This window comes from Equus asinus, chromosome 10 (genome assembly GCF_041296235.1).
Source record: "Equus asinus isolate D_3611 breed Donkey chromosome 10, EquAss-T2T_v2, whole genome shotgun sequence".
NCBI lineage: Eukaryota > Metazoa > Chordata > Mammalia > Perissodactyla > Equidae > Equus > Equus asinus.
Window position 1 is genome coordinate 12,823,510 of NC_091799.1, and position 8,348 is coordinate 12,831,857.

Sequence of the window (8,348 nt, forward strand, 5' to 3'; positions counted from 1 at the left end):
CAGAGCACCATGCCTTGGCCCCAGAAACCTGGACGGAGAGGGAAAGGTGTCTGCGCCACAAGGAATAACCCGTCTTAAAGCATCAGGGCCCCTTAATACACAGAGAAAAATCTGGAAAGTTACTCACCCAAAGGCCTTATCTAGACCCCCCCTCCCTCCCCTGGACCCCAAACCTCTTGACAGAGTCATCTGCTGCCGGGAACCACTGTAGAGACTTTGAGACAGGCAAAGAAGGTTGCTAGGAGTCCCCTCTAGGGCACCCCTCCAGGTCACGTCAAAGCTCTCCCGCTACTGGGTATTTATCCAAAGAACTTGAAATCAACAATTCAAAGAGATCTATGCACCCCTGTGTTCATGGCAGCATTACTCACTGCAGCCAAGACGTGGAAGCAACCCAAGCGTCCATCCACTGAGGACTGGGTAAAGAAGATGTGGTGTATACATACAATGGAATACTACTCAGCCATAAAAAAGACAAAAATCATCCCATTTGCAACAACACAGATGGACCTTGAGGATATTGTTAAGCAAAATAAGTCAAACAGAGAAAGACAAACCCCGCATGATTTCACTCATATGTGGAAGATAAACTAACACATGGACAAAGAGAACAGATTAGTGGTTACCAGAGGGGAAGCGGGGGTGGGTGACAGGGACAAAGGGCACATAAGTATGGTGATGGACAAAAATCAGATGACGGGGGGTGAGCACAACGAAGTGTATTCAGAAACTGATAAACAATATACACCTGAAATTACACAATGTCATAAACCATCACGACCTCAATAAAATTACTTGGGGAAAAAAAAGGCTATCTTACAACTCTGCAAATTAGAGGAAACAGGAAGCTGGTAACAATGCCGATGACCCTGGTCTGCAGAAACGCAAGAAGTGTGCCCTCGAAAGGCTTGGCGGTCAGATGGGGGCGACCCCGCTCCGTGTGGTTCTAAACGCACGTGTCATGAGCAGGAATTCCGCACAGGACAGACAAATTGACCTCTGCAAGAACTAACGCCGGGAGAGGGGTCCAGGCTACACTTGGATGGCGACTTTGCATGTGGGGAACACCAGGAACCCCACAAGTCTGCACCTCCCTGCACGGCCAGCAGCCCGCGGCAGCTCCCAGCATCTCCCGGTGCCTCTGGGGCCCGAGAGCCTGGGCTCCAGACCCCACCACCTGCCACTCCCGGGGCATTGCCGGCTGGAGTCCTGTGATGTCGGGGTCCAGCTCCTTTACCTGGAAACAGGACAAAAACAGCCAGCCTCCACTGAGCCCCCCGTGAGCCAAGCCCTGAGCTTCAGTCCCATCGGGGGAGGAAACTGAGGCACAGGGAGGTTAAGCGACTCACCCAGGGCCAGAGAAGCCAGACTCTGAGCTCGCCCCAGGGTCTGAGGCTTGCGGGGCGCCAGGCGCAGGGCCTGGAGCCAGGCTGGTTCCTCGGGGCCCCTCCCGGGACCCTGAGAGGTGAGGCCCCGCCCCCTGGTGGAGGCTCCTGGAATCGCCCCGCGTGGACCCAGGAGGCCTGGGTTCCCCACTGCGGAGCCTTGCAGCCGCGGAGGAGCGGCTGGCTGGGGCGGACGCCCAAGTCTCAGGGCACCCCCTCCCACAGAGAGCAAAGCGCAGGGGAGGGCCAGGAACCCCCGGCCACTCCAGGGCCAACAGGATGGGCTGAAGGACAGGGGCACCCACAGGCCGGGCCTGCCGACTCCAGAAGCCCCGGTCTGCGTGGGAGCCATTAGACGTGGCCGTGAAGCTGAACTTCTGGGCCCCCACAGTCACTCAGAAAGGCTTGTGATGGCCCCAGGGGGGTCCTGGATCCCCGCGGCCTTCCCCTCCTAAAGGCAATGAGTCCACAGGGCCTGTCGCTGACCCTGGGAATGTCCCTGCTCTCCCCTCCCAGCTGGGCCCCTGGAAAGGCCGTGGGGGCCGGCTGGCCAGCAGGCAGAGATCTGGAAGCCAGAGGTGAGCTGGGCAGGGGGGTGGGAGGGATGAGGGGGAGTGAAGCCGCCCCACCCCCATCCCCACTCCACTCCACCCCACCCACGCATGCTCCCAGTAAGACGTCTCCAAGACAGTCCCCGAATTCCACCACCAAAACCCTCATTCTGCGGAACTGTGCTGGGGTGGGAGGAGTGCTTCCGTCGTGCTCCTGTCTCTGGCTCTGCCCTTCCCTGCGGGTACCAAGGACTCAGTTGTGAAGGAGCGGGCAGCCCCGGGGCCATCCGTGCAGCTGGGTTTCTGGGGAGGGAAAATGGCTCCATTTGGAGGCCCAACCTGGCCTCAGACCTCCCTCCAGCTGCCTGAGTCCTGACTCTGACACTTCTCCAGATCCAGGGCAGAGATGTCGCCAGAGGTCTGGAAAACCCAAGCTCTCTCCAGCCGCTCGTACCTGGAGATGAGCCCTGGATTCGGGGCTGAAGCAGGCTTTCTGCTCTGAATAATCTTGGTCTCTGCCTGAACCCGTCCATTCAGTGCAGGTTTGTTGAGTGCTTCCTGGGCCTGGCAGGGACATGGACCGCCGGACTGGAGCGGGTCTGGGTCTGCAGAAGGGCCTTCCCAAAGCTCTGTGCCTGCAAATCCAGCAGCTGCCACCAGGGGGTACCCCAGCGAGAGTACCAGCTGGTCTGGATTAACCCAAGGAACTGGGCTGCCCTTCCACATCCCTCCCCCATCTCTGCCCTTCCTCCCCTTCTTCCTCCCCTGGGCCCTCGTTTCTCCCTCCTGCAGACTTCCAGCCCACCAGCCCATTAGCCAAGACAGATGCCTAAAGGACCCTCACCCCCTGGGGTCATTTCCACCGGCTCTATGGCCCAACAATAGACTCTGCTTTCAAAAAGGGGGTGGATTTTTCAAATTTTTCAAAAAGAGGATTCTGCAATTTTGTTTAACACAGAATTTCCCAAACGAGTTTCTCCTCTTTTCTCCGTAGGGCATCTCAAGGGACGACTTGAGTCGTCCAGGGGAGCACACTTCGGGAAATGCTGCTTCGTGGGCAAACGACAAAAGTCCCTCCTCCCTGTTACCAAGGTTGCCAAATTTAGCAAATAAAGATTCAGGGCTGGCCCACTGGCGCAGCGGTTAAGTTCCCACGTTCCACTTCTCAGCAGCCCAGGGTTCACCAGTTTAGATCCCGGGTGTGGACATGGCACCGCTTGGCAAAAGCCATGCTGTGGTAGGCGTCCCACATATAAAGTAAAGGAAGATGGGCATGGATATTAGCTCAGGGCCAGTCTTCCTCAGCAAAAAAAAAAAAGTGGAGGATTGGCAGTTGTTAGCTCAGGGCTAATCTTCCTCAAAAAAAAAAAATTCAAGACAGTTAAATGTGAATTCCAAGTAAACACAGAATAAGTTTGAGCATCTGTGTCCTATAAAGTATTCGGGACCTACACTTTTTCGTGTTTGCTGTTTATCTGAGATTCCAGTTGAACTGGGCATCCCACGCTGGATCCAGCAACTCCACCATGAAACTTGAGGGGAAAGCTGACTTGGGCTGGGGCTCACCCGGGCTGCAAGGGAACCGCCCCACTACTGCCAGCATCTGGGAGCAGGGGGCTGGTCCTCACCCCAACCACTCCAGCAACAATTTGCCTGATGCCCTTGGGCAAGACCCTTCCCGCCTCAGCTTCTGCATTTGCCAAATGGGCAGGTCAGCGTGGAGATCGCACCTTCTCTTACTTCTGGAACTTTCTCTGGCTGTAGCCCCTGATTTCATGCAGGAGCCTTTGGGGACACCCCTGGGGATGGAGACTCAGGGTCCAGGGAACTCAGGGGGAGCCAGGGAGTCCCGCTGTAGGCGATCACTCTGCCTGCCTGGCCAGCCTCCTGCCCAGGGAGCGAGGCACACAGCTGACTCTTCCTCTGGCCCAGAGCAACTTGCTAGCGGAGGAGGATTTCCCTGCCATCTTGCTACTTGGGATGGATGTGAGAACGTGCCAGAACCAGGGCTGAAGGCATGGGTCTCACGGCAATAATACCAATCCTGACCACGCATTCATTCAACAGACACTTGGAGACGCACTGCATGCAGGCACTGGGCTCACCCCTAGGTGTGACGGTGAACGGGCCGAAGGCGTCTTCCGGTGTTCGCATCCAGAAGACCCAGCAGATGCCCAGAAAAGCAACCTCAGTAAATGCAGCCTCCAAACCCAGGTCAGCTGCTGCGCACCAGTTCTGCACCAAGCCCAGGGAGGAGCTGCTGCCTCCCGGGTCCTTCCCACCTGGTCCTCCGGACCCTGCGAGGCCACCCTGGCCTTATTCTACGGCCCGCTCCCACACCTTGCGTCATTACTGCGAAGTCCTCTGGAAGAGATGCAGTCGTCCACACTGCACCCAGAGCAGCGACAGGCTGACAAGATTGTGGGGGGCAGGAGGGGGAAAGGCATCACGAATGCAGATTCCTGGGCCTGGCCAGACCCCAGATGCAGGCTCTGGGGGTGGCCCAGGAATCTGCATTTTAACCCCAGGTGGTTCGGACTCCCCCTGAAGCTTGAGAGGCCTGGTCTGAGGTTCCTGAGGAGCCAGCTGCCCTTCTTCCCAAGCCCACAGGGACCAGGAGCTTGCAGACCCAAGGGAAAGGCGAGGCCCCACATGACCAGGCCATGGGCAGGAGGAGACATCACTGGGACCCAAGCCACTTCAGATGGAGCCCCCCATGTGCCCAGACCCGAGGGGCCCAGTAGGTCCGGGCACACAGTCCGGGCCTTGGCACACAGTAGGTGCCCGGTAAGGACAGCAGCTCCCTCTGTGTCACAGCCTCACCCCTGCCCTGCAGCACCTCTCCTCGCAGGCATCCAGGCCAGGCAAGGGGTGAGGGCAGGGACCACAGAAGCTGAGAGTGCAAAACAAACAGGTTTCCCTGAACGTCAAGGGCACTGCGATCCCAAAAATGAGGCCAGGTTTGGAGATTTGGCCCACGGCCCTTCGGGTAAAAGATGGCAGAGTTCTGGGTCTAGAATGGAAAATGCTAAGGCCAGGGGCGTCTGTGGACCAGAGCTGTGGGAAGTCGCCTGGCACAGCTCTGCCCCAGCTCGCCCTGAGTGAGGGATCACAGCCCCCGAATGTCTGAGACCACGGAGGCCCCGGCCTGCTGGGAGCGCGCAGGCACGTGGACAGCGCCCTGACTGCCGGCAAGGCCGATGCCCCGTGGAGCGGGCTCAGCAACAAAGCCGGCCCTGTTCCGCGGTCCCCACTGCACAGTGACACCCAAGCCTCACGCTGCACCTGGGAGGGCGCGCGCAGGGCAGGAAGGGGACCCGCTCAGGCCAGCTGATGCTGCCGCCTCCCCCAGGCGCCTGGACCGAGTCCCGACCTCCATACCCGCCTGTCCCCTGGTCACGCCCCGCTCTTCTCTCCCACACCTGCTCTGCACAGGTGCGGGTTAGCTCTCTACCTGTAACTCAAGGGCTCAGCCCCAAACTTCTCAAAAGAGGACGGATGCAGGCGAAGCTGGCCTCCTGTAGGCAGCGCCCACTCCTGCCCTCCCGCTCCTGGCTGGACCCATCGGCCACCCTCTCTGTCCACTGCCTTTCTGTGCTCTCTGCACACACATACACGTGTGTGGACACACAGGCGTATATGGATACTCTGAACACGCAGGTGTGTCTGCACGCGTATTCAGGAGCACGAGTGCACGCATACATGCACGCATCGCATACACGCGCACACACACGTCTTCGCAGCAGCGGCGCCCCGGCCGGGGCCCCGCGTGGTTGAGCAGAGGGCCGCCCCGGCTCGCATCCGCCGACCCGCAACGTGGGTCACGCCGGGGACACCCGCGCCCGCAGCCGTGGGGAGGCGCTGCGTCACCGCCGTGCCCGGGCCGGGCTAGGCTCGGGGCCGCGGGGCGTGCGGGAAAGACAGGCGGGAGCTGCCTCAATCCACTGTCTACACTGCAGGGACTGCCAGCCCCCGAAACATCGATTTAAATCTTAAAACCCCGAGGAAAAGGCGGAAGGGAGAGGCAGAAGCCGACTCCTCGGAGACTAAGGCCCGCGCTGGGGCTCGAACCCCTGGCCCATAGACGGCATACCCGCCCCCCACCAGGGTCGGAGCATGCGCAGAAGCCGAGCGGAGCGAGCGCAAGCATGCGCAGAACACGCGTGGAGCGGGCTCGGAGCATGCGCGGGTCGGCCCCACGCGCCCCAGGGCCCCCAGCACCCAGAGTTCCACGCGCAGGGCCGCGTCCGGAAGTCCGTGGAGCGAATCTTCCTTCCTCGTCCTCTGATTCGCTGCCAACCACTTCCATTTCCGCAGAAAGTTCCCAGCCGTTTCCCGACCGCCCGTGAGGCGCGTCGCCGGAGGAAGTGCGCGCCGACCCTGTTTTGTTTCCGGGGGAATCTAGTTTTCCGAAGGACGCTCGGGACTTCCGGGTGTTCTTTTCAGCCTCTGATTGGCTGGTTTTATGAATATATTAGAGCATTGAAAAGATAGGTTTTTCCCGCGCAGTGAAATGAATCCCGCGATTCCCCCTGGGTGCTGCGGCTCCCGTGGACGCGGCCACTCTCCCGCGTGCGTCTGAGGAATGAGCGCGAAGTCGCCGTAAGCGAAAGGCGGCGCGCGCGCGGGCCCTTAAATGGCGCGCGGGCGGGGGAAGAGACGTGTTGTATGAAAGGAGAGAAGGTTAGCACTCCCCTTGACAAGGATGGAAGAGGCCCTCGGGCCTGACAACACGCATACGGTTAAGGCATTGCCACCTACTTCGTGGCATCTAACCACTGTTTTTTTTTTTTTTTCCCCCCTTCCGGTGGGTGTGTGACTACGTACAGGACTGACACACGACCGCGACACACGTGGGTGCATATACACGGGTGTGTATGCAAGTGAGTATGTGGTACATTATACAGGGGCGTGTGACACATGGGTGCACATGCACGGGTGTCTAGATACACGGTGCGTGATGCAGGTGGGTGTATACTTGTGATTATGTACGGGTGTGTATGACATGTGCGTGCATATACACGGGTGTGTGCAGGTGAGTATGTGGTACGTGATTATATACAGGGGTGTGTAACACGTGGGTGCGTATACACGAGTTCGTGCAGAGGTATGCAGGTGTGATACACTCGTGTGCAGTGTGCACAGACACACATGCGACAGTACCTTGGCTGTTCTTTGAGCCGCCTGGCATTTTTCATGATCAAGAGTCTCTCCACACCGGGGCAGGTGTGCCTTCATCTGCTCATTGGCTGGGCAGGCAGTGGGTGCAGGGTTGGCGAAGGGACCCCCAGGAGGCCAGTTGGCCTACTCTACTGCGGGGCGGGCCAGGCGGGGCAGCCCAAAGGCAGGCAGACCAGATCCCGCGGGCAGCTTAAGAACTTTCCCGCTGGTCTGAAGCATCAGAGGCGTAAAGGGTTCCATCTGCTCCTCTTCAGCATCCCAGACATTCCAGACCGCTTTAAAAACCCAAAGACTTTCCGTTCAACTCACTTCGACTGTGCCCCCGAGGCTCCCACTCTACCATTCCAGAACCTCAGCCGACAAGTCGCCAGAGACGACCTCTGTGGGGTGGGCAGAGCAGGCAGCAGGCAGGGGGCTAGCATCACATCAAGGGGTCGAGGGGGCGCAGACGAAGATGCCGTCTGAGTCAGACCCAGAGGTGAGGGATCGGCCACGTGGACATCTGGGAGAACATTCCAGACACAGGAGGAGGCAAGTGCAAAGGGGCTGAGGCCGATGCCATGCCACCAGTGTGGCCCAGAGTGGGGAGGGAGGGGTGGGGGTCAGAAGACAAGTCACTGGGCCGACGGGGACATTTGCAAGGACTTGACCTTCAGCTCCCAGTGAGGGGGGACAGGATTTCCCACCAGGGAGGGCCAGGCCGGGTGGGCTTCCACAGCATCCCCCTGGCCGCCAGGCCTACCGCACTCCAGCTCTCAGTGCCAGCTCAGAGGGAACAAGGAGACGGGAGGATGGTCAACAGCTCCTCAGAGACGCCCCAGCAAACCCAGATCGGGGGAGCCCACAGGACAGACGACTCGGTTCCCACAGACACACGGTGAGGGAAACGGGGGCTTGGAGATTACAAAGGCCTGGGGCCAACCAGCCAGACGCAGGTGGGGGCCTTGCTGGGGCCCCAGTCCAAACCGACCGTGTGCACACATGCATACATACGTGCACATGTGTGCACAGGTACACTTGTTCAAAGACACAGACAACTGGGGGAATCTGGACGTCAGATGTTTGATTCTAAGAGTATTTTAGGTGTGGAAATGGTATTGTGGTAGCGCTTTTGGAGAAGCGTCTATTAGAGATACTGTGTGTTCACTTCTTGAATAATAAAATGACTGATTTATACTAAAATAACCGGGGAGGGGCATATGAAATAAGATGTTAGAAGTTTTTGAAGTTG

At 58.7% G+C, this 8,348-nt stretch overlaps 1 non-coding gene across 1 annotated transcript; it reads left to right on the top strand.

The window, feature by feature from the left end:
• Window positions 1-6,597: 6,597 nt before the first annotated feature.
• LOC123289655 (U6atac minor spliceosomal RNA) lies at window positions 6,598-6,723 on the top strand. Its single transcript, XR_006533719.1, has one exon. It is a non-coding gene; the product is annotated as a U6atac minor spliceosomal RNA (small nuclear RNA).
• Window positions 6,724-8,348: the final 1,625 nt, after the last annotated feature.